Below are 11,593 nucleotides of genomic sequence, written 5' to 3'. Positions count from 1 at the left end.
TTGTCTTGTGTAGTCCCAAGATTAATAAGAAAATTGAATTTATCATTTTGGGTTTTTCAAGTTTTTATGTGGAAAATTTTTTTTGAGTGTCTAACGGATATGCTTAATTAACTCACCACATTTATTGCCAACTTGAAGATTTTATTATTTGTATTATATATAGAAGTAGGCATTTTACAGTAAGTCATTATTGCCTATGTAATATAATTTCTAAGGCAGGATGCTGGAAGGAACTAGATTATCTTGATATGTTAGAATCTTGCTTCATTTAATCTTGCTAGAGCATTCTTCCCTGTCATTTGTAATTTTTGAAATAAATGTTTATAATAGAGAAAATGAGATTATTTTTAATGTGAAAATGTCTTGATTCATTTATTAAACACGTTTCTTTTGAGTGCTTACTGTATTAGGCGCTGTTTTAGGCACTGGAGACACAGCAATGAAAAAAAAGGCAAAAGCCTTCTGCTGAGAGAACTTTCTTTAATGAATTATAATACATAGATGATAATATGAATGGTTGTATTATTGCCATTATTTTATAGATATTATATGATTGACTTATAAACAACATTTATTGAGGATTTGCTATGTGACAGGCTATGGTAAACACATTACACGTATGATCTTTTTCATTCTTCACATGGGAAGGAAGTATTGTTATTTATTATTATTTTGCCCATTTTATAGGTGAGGAAACAGGTATAAGAAACGGAGGTATACTAAATGGAAGAGCAGGGATTTGAACAGATTCAACTGTTCTGGAAGCCCCCACTCCTAGCCACAGCACTGTTTTGCTTACAATACCCAGAGCATTGGCAGGTACACAGTAGGACCTCAATAAACAATCATTGAATCAATGTACTTCTGAGCCCCACTTACAACACTGACATTGTGTTAGGTACTAGAGACAATGCAAAGATGAGCATGACATACTCTTTTACCTTATTTGCTTTAATTAAACATATTAATAATTTGGAAGAAGAATTAATTAACAGCTTGGTAAAGTGACAGAATCTCGAGAAGATATAAATATAAGTATGGCAAAAGTCAACAGATATCATGTTATAAATTAGGATAGTAAATTACTCCAGGATTGTAATATAAATCAATCAAACAGTCTGAACCAGCTATTATAAATGATGAATGAAAGGAATTTTCAATCCCAAATTTCTCATGAGACATAATTTTATTCCTATATGCTGAATCTAGAGCTTGCCTTCTAGATTTTTGAACGTATTAGTTCAAAAGATGTGGTTATTTTTTTTAAAGGGTAGTGACATGTGAAACTTGGTAGTGTATAAAAATGATAATTAAAGCACATTTCCCTCTAGTGAGTCAGAATTTATTTCCCTGTAATCTACTTCTTGGTTATAAGTTACTTAGTTGAGAAGGTTGCCTTTTCTTTACTTCTTCCTCTTCTTTGCCTCATTCTCTCCGGCTCTTTTGTCCTGCCTCCCCCTTTCTTCTTCTTCTCCAAACTTTCATTTTCCTACCTGTCATAAAATACCAGGGCTGGAGAGACTTTAAGGGCCATCTATTCTAAACTTTTATTCAGTTCAGAAATCTCTCCTTCCATCCTGTTGCTGGAGCACATTATCCAGCCTTTGTTTGAAAAGAAGACCAAGTAGTGGAAGTGCCATAGCTTCTAAAGCATGCCATAGTGAAAAAACAACTTTGTATATTTAATGACACTCATTTTTATATAATTGCTAAATGTGTTTCCTAGTTTTGCCTTTTAGATGAACAAAAACACATTTTATTCCTCATCTATGTGATGAGTTTGGCCAAAACCTAATCACCGGGCCACATCTGGCTGTGAAGGAGGCTGGGAAATGCCACCTCTAGCCAGGCAGTTGTAGGCCAGCTAAACCCAATGGTATTCATTGCTAAAAGGTAGCAGGGAAGAATATCTATGGATGGACCATCAGCAGTAATGCTGCACGCAGAGAACAAGAAAACAAGTGGAACATAAACATGTCCTGTGTTCTTTTATGTGCTGGTCAGTCAGGTGCGGTCACAAGGGGAGACACAAGAGAAACTCAGGAAACAAAGTTTATTATATTCCTAGGTCCTTGAAACAGGAGGCATGGCCACCACCTTTACTGGAGTTTCTGAGAGAAAGGTAAGGCAGGGCAGGATCAGCAGTTTAGAATTGGATAATTTGAATAATTTTGGCTGGCTCTAAATTTTAAGGGTAGTCTGTCATTGCCTGGTGGTACCAGGCCCTGGGATGATTAAGGTAAAGAAATATTGCCTCCAGGCTGATATGGATAGATGGAAGGGATGTGGCTCTGAATTAGTTTACGGATCAAAGGTATGTTCTAGGCCACCCTATGTCTTTTGATGGGAGTATTTAATCCATTTACATCTCTAAGAGTTGCCTAGCCCAGGGAGGAGCAGTCTTTCTTTAGCCTGAAAGATATCAAAACATTGTAATACATAGAAATAAAATATAAATAATACATATTACTATATGAAATTAAAAATTTTAGGGCAGTGCTAATTTTTTTAACCACATCCCACTGCTTTTCATTTTATTTATTTTAAAATATTAAATTTTTTTTCTGTTACAGTTGACATACAATATTATATTAGTTTCAAGTGTACAACATAGTGATTAGACATTTATATAGTTTATGAACCAACCACAAAGATGTGTCTAGTACCCATCTGACACCATGCATAGTCATTACAATATTATTAACTGTTCTGATGCATGAAGATTTGTGCAAGAATAGGCCTTCCCATGGCGGGGAGGGGGGAGGACGGAGATATATGTACTACTATGTGTAATACTTTAAACAATAATAAAAAAAAAAAGAATAGGCCTTCCTTCCCCTGGCTGCTGGCACTGCCTTCGCTCCAGCCTGGAGCCACCTTTCTGCCTTCGCTCCAGCCAGAGCCGCCTTCCGCTCTCATCAATTTGCATATTCCCTCCTTATTGGTTGTGGGCGCTGCCATCTTTGTTCGGGAGTTATGGTCAATTTGCATATTCCATCTTTATTAGATAGGATTCTCTATGCTATACTTTACATACCTGTGACTATTTTTATAATTGCTGATTTATACATCTTAATCCCTTCTCTTTTTACCCATCTCTCCTCCCATCTTGTAACCATCAGAGTATTCTCTGGATCTATGAGTTTGTTTGTTTTGTTTTGTGGATTGCATATATAAATGAAATCATCTGGTATTTGTGTTTCTCTGTCTGACCTATTTCATTTAGCATGGTCTATCCATGTTGTAGCAGATGGCAATATTTCATTATTTTTATGACTCAGTAATATTCCACTGTATATATGTAGCATCTCTACTTTATCCATTAATCTGGTGATGGACACTTATGTTGCTTTCATATCTTAGCCATTGTTAACACGGATGCAGTAAATATAGGAATACATATGTCTTTTTGAATTAAAGTTTTGGGTTTCTTCAGTTAAATACCAAGGAGTGGAACTGCTGTGTCCTTCTTTGTCTCTTATTATAGCCTTTGTTTTAAAGTGTATTTTGTCTGATATAAATATTACTACTCCAGCTTTCTTTTTCATTTCCATTTGTGTAAAATATCTTTTTCTCTCCCTTTACTTTCTGACTATGTGTATCTTTTGATCTGAAGTGGGTCTCTTGTAGACAGCATATGCATGGCTCTTGTTTTCTTATCCAAGTAGCCACCGTATGTCTTTTGATGGGAGTATTTAATCCATTTACATTTAAAGTAATTATTGAGCCTGGCTGGTATTGCTCAGTGGTTGAACATCGACCTATGAACCAAGAGGTCACAGTTCAAGTCCTGGTCAGGGCACATGCCTGGTTGTGGGCTCGATCCCCATTAGGGGTGTGCAAGAGGCAGCTGATCAATGATTATCTCTAGTCATTGATGTTTCTATCTCTCTCTTCCTCTCCCTTCCTCTCTGAAATAAAAAATATATATTTAAAACAATAAAGTAATTATTGATAAGTATGTAGTAATTTAGTAATTGCCATTTTATTACTCATATTTTTTCTTCTTCTTTTTAAAGAAGTTCCTCTAGCATTATTTTATAATTCTGATTTGGTTGGTGATGAAATTATGAATAAGATTAAATAAAAATTGGTTGACATTTTAATTTGAAAATGTCTGAACTTTCTTCTAATTTCCACTCTATCATCATTTTCTTTTTGTGCATAGGCATGGACAGCATCCTGTACTCCTACTATTTTCCAAGGGGGATGCATTTGCAGTGAGTACTACAAATTTTTACTCAATCTAATCAGCCTATGTTTTATAATTACTATATTGTTTAATGTAGGTTAAAATGTTTTTGGAAATTTGAATATTTATATTCTCGGTGTTTAAACTTTATTTTCTTCTCCAAAGTTATGGGGAAAGAAGCAAAATAAGAGAGTGAAAGGGCTTGAGTAGGGCTGATGTGCACAAGGCTAATTTTTAAAATGGTCTTGCAGGTTTATGGGTGGGTCGTTAATAAGGCTTGCTGTTCTACATGTGCTCTTGAACATTGGTTTTAGTAATGATAACCATGCTTCTGGGGATAGAGTTTCTACTTAGCTCTGTAAAAGGAGCAGCCGAGAATAGTGTGTACTTGGTTAGAATATCTTTTATAACTGAGGGCACTTTCAACAATCAAAAAGCAGATTTTTTAAGTGAAATATTTCAACGCAGCTAAAAAGTACGGAAAATAATGGATACCACCACCTAGATGTAACATTCACCACTTAGACTTGCCAGGTATTAAAAATAGCTCCTTAGAGATACACCCAGTGCCCATCTCTTGTTCCTTTCTCTTCCTTCTCTCATTTCCTCTTCCCATCTTTACCAGTTTTTTTCGACTTTCACTATTGTAAAATTTATTCGTATCATTTCCATAGTATTTTTTTGTTTTTGCAACATGTGTATATCCATAAAAACTGATATAGTGTATTTTAAATGTTTATGAAATGATATATTCTTCTTTATAAATTGGGAAGAGCTATGAACTAAAATGATTTATAAATGATGGAATGTAGGGCCTATATGCATTAAATTCTTTTTTAAAGTCATGTTTTGCAATGGTTTACCCATTTTAATTGCTGCATTTTATTATAATACATAAAATTCATATGTTCCTCAAATGATGAACAATCAAGTTTTTTCCACAGATATTTTTTAAAAGCAAACAAATGACTGACTCAAGGTCTGTTGGCTATTTTGTTTATGAAAACATCATGGAAGACCTTTAGAATTGGAGGATATTATTGATCTTATATTGTAAAATATTTCCAGGATGAGTTTTTTCAAAGTAGTGGTGAGTAGAAAAATTAGCAAGGCCTTAGTGTTGGCAATAGAAAAAGAAAGTAGGTAGGAAAGCAGGTAATAATCTTTATTTTCCGCAATGGCGAAAGAATAATTTATTAACTGTCATTTGTATTTCTTTGGCTCATGTGAGACATAGCACTATTTAAGTTTTTTATTTTTTTTATTATGGTAAGGACAAAAACATGAGATCACCCTCTTAAAATTTAAGTGTACAATACACCATAGGCACAATGTCATATAGCAGATCTGTAGAGCTTATTCTTCTTGCTAAACTGAAACTTTATGTCAATAGCTAGTAACTCCTCATTTTTCATTCCCCTAGATCTTGGCAACCATCATTCCTCTCTCTGATTACATGAATTTGACTATTTTAGATACCTGATATAAATGGAATCATATAGCATTTGTCTTTCTGGGATTTGCTTATTAGTTCTCTTAGCATAATGTCCTCAAGTTTCATCCATGTTGTTGCATATTGCAGAATTTTCTTCTTTTTTAAAAGTCTGGATGGTACACATTGTATGTATATAGCACACCTTCTTTATCAAATCATGGATGAAAATTATTTTAAGAGAAATAGCAAGACATACTAAATATTGACTTATGGATTGAATCACCTAGATCAGTGGTTGGCAAACTCATTAGTCAACAGAGCCAAATATCAACAGTACAATGATTGAAATTTCTTTTGAGAGCCAAACTTTTTAAACTTAAACTTCTTCTAATGCCACTTCTTCAAAATAGACTCGCCCAGGCTGTGGTATTTTGTGGAAGAGCCACACTCAAGGGGCCAAAGAGCCGCATGTGGCTTGCGAGCCGCAGTTTGCTGACCATGGACCTAGATTATTACTGTCCAATAGAAACTTCTGTAATGATGGAAAAATGTTCTGTATTTTTGTTCTGTACACTCTTTCTAAAATGGCAGCCACTAGCCACTTGTGGCCTTTGAGCAATTGAAATATGGCTGTTGCAATGGAGAAAATGAATTTTAACCTGTATTAATTTTAATTAATTCAAATTTAAATTTAAGTTGGCAGGTGTGGCTAAGGGCTATGATACTGGGCAGAGAAGTTCTAGAGAAAGCATCACATAGATAGATGCATGGCATCATCTTTTTCCTTTTAAATATAGTTGTGCTTTTCAATCTTAACGTGTTTGAGAGGATATCAGTATAACTAGTATTTTAGTTATGAAGTGGAAAAGAGAGAAAAGTTAGAAAAGGAATGTACTAAAGAATCAATATATTCATTGTTTGAGAACTATCCTATCCAATAAAAGAGTAATATGCAAATTAACCATCACTCCACTACACCCACCAGCCATGCCCACCAGCCAATCAAGAGCGAGTATGCAAATTAACCCCAACCAAGATGGCTGTGGCCACTGAGAGAGCAGGAGGGAGGCTTGGCTTTCCCTGGTGATGGAGGAAGCCAAGCTTTCTGCACACCCTGGCCGGCCGAGGCCTCCACTCAAGGCTACAAAGTTTCAATTATAGAAGATAAATCCCAACAGAAATGGCTGCAGCCATGGAGCTAGAGAGAGCAGGAGGCTAGGGTTGCCCCTGGTGATGGAGGAAGCCAAGCTTTCCACACACCCTGGCCAGCCCAGGCCTCCACTTAAGGCTACAAAGTTGCAATTATAGAAGATAAATAAATTCCAACAGAAATGGCTGCTGCCATGGAGCAAGCAGGAGGCTTGGCTTCGCTCCAGGCTACAAAGTTTCAATTGTAGAAGATAAATCCCAGATACCAGGGCCTCTGCTTGGGTTGCCGGGGTGTGTGGCCAGCCTGCAAACCACCACAGGCCCCTTGCCCATGCCGCCCCAAGGAAACCCCCACCCTGATCTGGGACACCCTTCAGGGCAAACCAGCCGGCCCCCACCTGTGCACCAGGCCTTTATCCTCCTATCTAATAAAAGAGTAATATGCAAATTGACCATCACTCTAACACACAAGATGGCTGCCCCCATGTGGTCAAAGATCCTGCCCCCATGTGGACACAAGATGGCCACCACAAGATGGCCAGCAGGGGAGGGCAGTTGGTAGGGACCAGGCCTGCAAGAGAGGGCAGTTGTTGGTGATCAAGCCTGCAGGGGAGGGCACTTAGGGGTGACCAGGCTGGCAGAGGAGGGAAGTTGGGGGCAACTGAGCCTACAGGGAAGGGCAGTTGGGGGGGACCCAGGAGAGAACTTGGGCCCAGATAAATAGATGTGGGGAAATGTGAACAGGAAGGAAGGCTGAAGGCCTGCAGGGGAGAGCAGTTAGGGGTGACCAGGCCTGCAGGGGAAGGCAGTTAGGGGCAAACAGGCTGGCAGGGGAGCAGTTAGGCATCAATCAGGCTGGCAGGGGAGTGGTTAGGGGGTGATCTGGCTGGCAGGCAGAAGCAGTTAGGGGCAATCAGGAAGGCAGGCAGGCGAGCAATTGGGAACCAGCAGTCCTGGATTGGAGAGGGTGCAGGCTGGGCTGAGGGACACCCCCACCCCCCATGCATGAATTTCATGCACTGGGCCTCTAGACTATCTAATAATAGAGGAATATGCAAATTGTCCAGGACGCCATCACAGTAACAGTAACGACCAGCAGGCTGCCTGGGGTGACAAGGCCAGCAGGGGGGTTAGTGAGGGATGACCAAATGACTCAACAGCAGGATGCGTGGGGTGACCAGGCTGGCAGGGGAGCAGTTGGGGGCAACCAAGCCAGCAGGAGGGGCAGTTAGGGGTGACCAGCCTGGTGGTGGGGGGGGGAAGTTAGTGGTGATCAGGCAGGCAGGCAGGTGAGCAGTTAGGAGCCAGTGGTCCCAGATTGGAGAGGGTGCAGGCTGGGCTGAAGGGACCCCCCCATGCATAAATTTTGTGCACCAGGCCTCTAATCCTATATAATAAAAGCCTAATATGCTAAGTATCTAGTTGTCCAGTTGGCCATTCAACCAATCAAAGTGTAATATGTTAATGATATGCTAAGGCTGCTCAACTGCTCGCTATGACGTGCACTGACCACCAGGGGGCAGATGTTCTGACCAGCAGGTTAGCTTGCTGCTGGGGTCTGGCCAATTGGGACTGAGCGAGATGGGCTGGACATGCCCTGGAGCCCTCCTGCAGTCCCTCCCTGGCTGGCCAACCTCCCACGATTGCTCCCCAGCCCGATCATGCACCAGTAGGGTCCCTCAGCCTGGCCTGAGCCCTCTCGCAATCTGGAACCCCTCAGGGGATGTCGGAGAGCCGGGTTCAGCCCTATCCCGCAGGCCACTCCCCTTGAGAGGGCTCTAGATGCAGGGCTCATGGCTGGCGAGCGCTGCTGTGGCAGTGCAAACCTCTCCCGAACAGGACTGATTGGGCGTGAGCCTGTGGCAGGCACAGTGGGGCGGGGATGAGCAGGAGCAGCAGGTAGAAGCTGCAGGTGGCATTGGACTGCAGGTTTCAGCCCGATTCCTGCAGGCCACCCAGAGGCACCCCACCCGTGCACAAATTTGTGCACTGGGCCTCTAGTGTAATATAAAACATACCACTGGCTAATACCATTAAATCACATATATGTGTGTATATATGTATTATGATAAAAATTAAGAAATCATTATATTCACACTAAGGTACATAATATAGAGACATACTTCTAACTTAATATCATCAAATAGTGTGTATATATACTTATCGATACATAATATTGTTATATTTTATAAGAAAGAAGATATCTATTAAAGCCAAGTCTAGAAAATGTGGGTATCATAATATTAAAGAAAATTAAGGAATAATCTCCAGTTGTGGTGGTCTTATGCACATTTATGTTATCTATCAATAAAAATTATTTCAGAGTAATTAGAATATAGAGAGAACAGAACAGAGGAGGATATCCATTAAAACAACTCATGGGTCTCCTGGGAGATAGGATAAAAGTGTGAAGAGAGGAGAGAAGAAGGAACAACACAATTCTTGAATTCTATTCTTTTGGATATTTTACATTAGGACGAAACAGAATTGACAGATGCCTGCTTTCACTAATGAGAATTTAATTGTTTTGTGTAGTGTTCCGACAATGAAAATGTATTAATTGACAATTGACATACTTACAAAGTAAGATTAAAGGATTGAGATAGAATTTTCCACAAGATAGATGATGAATATTAGACTCAAATGGATGTGGGTTCAAACTCCAGCTCTGGTGCTAACTTGATGTGTGCCTGTGGATGAGTTAGCTAACTTTTCGGACACTGAGTTTCCTTGTCTGTGAATTGGAGAGAATAAAAATATTCACTTAAAAGGTTTTTGGAGATGATAAAATGAGATAATGAATGTTAGGCACTATATTAATGTAAAATACATAAAGTAAGTCCTCAAATGGTGGTTAACATGAACTATTAATGAGAATATTTATAGCTTAGAAGAAACAAAGCATTTCAAATTCCATGTGGTGCATGTCAAGCATAGTGATGAAAATATGACTTAGAAAAATGCTTATGAAAAGGAGATACTATCCAGATACAATGAATGAAGCTATGGAAAATTCCAAAGGGAAAAGTGAAATTTATGAATTTCAAGTAAGGAGGTTATTAAGGAAGCTGTGAACATTTTATTATAATTTAAAACCTTAGGAAGAAGGTGATAGAAATGGAGAAATGATGCTTAAAAAATGAATATACATGGAATGGGAACAAAACCCGAGTTGATGGGAAGTAGAAATGTAGAAAGAGCTTGGTTGTTGAATGCCCAAATGCTCTTAGGCCTTCTGGGAACTAGTCAAAGCTACAATCATCCATCCTTGTCACTGAGGTCCTATATACAAAAACAATAAGCTCCATAAAAGACTTAGCTGAAGGCTTTTCCCATTGTAATATCCCAGTCATGCAAGAAGAAAATTATAAGCAGTGGCAAGAAATCAGAAATCGATAAGATGCTTACATATGCTTCGTATCTACTACTGTATTTAAAAAGTCTCTCCTGATCCATCTCCAGTGTTCTCCCAAAAGATTTTCCCATTTGCTTTCTGTTTAGAAAACTCTACACCTGCAGCTCCTTTTTCTTAAATGTGTTTATTTCTTAAACTCTTGTATTTTGGGTTTTATCTGTTGAAGTTTATCTTGGTGAACAGATTTAATGAAATCTCATTCTTTGTGATTTCTCTGCAGCATGTGTGAGACATTGATGATTATTCCTTTTTCTTGAGATTCTTTTCAGGATTCTCCTACTTCTCCGATGAGTCTTTTTTGATATTATTCTTTTCTCTTCTCTTGGTCCTCCAAATAGGTCTGTCTCCTCTTTGTTTTTGCTACCAGGCCTCTGTCTTTACATTTGCCACGATGGCCCACCTGATCCTCTCCCATGCCTTCAGCCTTCCTTCCTGTTCACATTTCTCCCACATCTATTTATCTGGGCCCAAGTTCTCTCCAGGGTGTTGTTCCTACATTCCCAATAATATTTTCGGGTATCTGCACCTGGGTGTCCTACCAGCAACTCTAGCTTAACATTTCTGAAACTAAAATCAATTCCCAGGTTTTGGTTGGTCCTTCCCTATAATGGCACCATTATTTTCTAAATTGGACAGATAAGAAACTTCTGCCATGTTCGATTGTTCCATCTCTCTTGCCTCCCGGATACAGTCAGTTGCTATGTTTTGTGACTTTTTAGAGTTTGGCTCTGAAGCAGTCTGTGAAGTAGTGTGAGTGACCACTGCATGGCATTCCTGTTTATTAAATCAAACTTAGCAAATATTCATTAGAAAGTCTATTAGAACTCTACACAGTTCCTGATAAGTCAGTCATGCAAGGGGGTGAACATTGGAAATAAAGTGAGGCTGGGCTGTTAGAGTAGGATGTGGTGGAAGAGAGAGAGGACTGGACCATGCCTCTCCTTGACAACCACAGGGTTTGTGGCAGGGCTCTCAGAGTCATCTCCTCGGTACGGCTTTGTTAGAATTCTTGGATAGAAACATCTCTAAACATCTTTGAATGTCTTAGCAGACTACATTCTAGTGTTTTTTAGATATGAACGGGACAAGAGAAAAAACATTTACTTATACATTGCAGATAAAATTTCTTTAATTTGATTTTCCCCCTGCTATAAATAATTTTAATAATATAATAAAAAGAAGTGATTTGAAGAGCAAACTGGGCCTTGTGAGTGCCCCAGAACAATGTGTCGCGTACTGTTGAGTTTTGTCACCTCCCTGCCGTGTATAACTAGAGGCTACATATTGTCAGCTGCTCTCCTACGCCATGCTTCCTGGCATCTCAAGGTTAAGTTCTGGTCATTTGTTTTTTTGAACTCCTTCCTCTTTCCCAGTGGATTTATGACAATCTAGTAAGGCCCAT

Source organism: Cnephaeus nilssonii (genome assembly GCF_951640355.1).
Source record: "Cnephaeus nilssonii genome assembly, chromosome: 5".
Classification (NCBI taxonomy): domain Eukaryota; kingdom Metazoa; phylum Chordata; class Mammalia; order Chiroptera; family Vespertilionidae; genus Cnephaeus; species Cnephaeus nilssonii.
Note: the sequence above shows the minus strand (reverse complement) of the source record.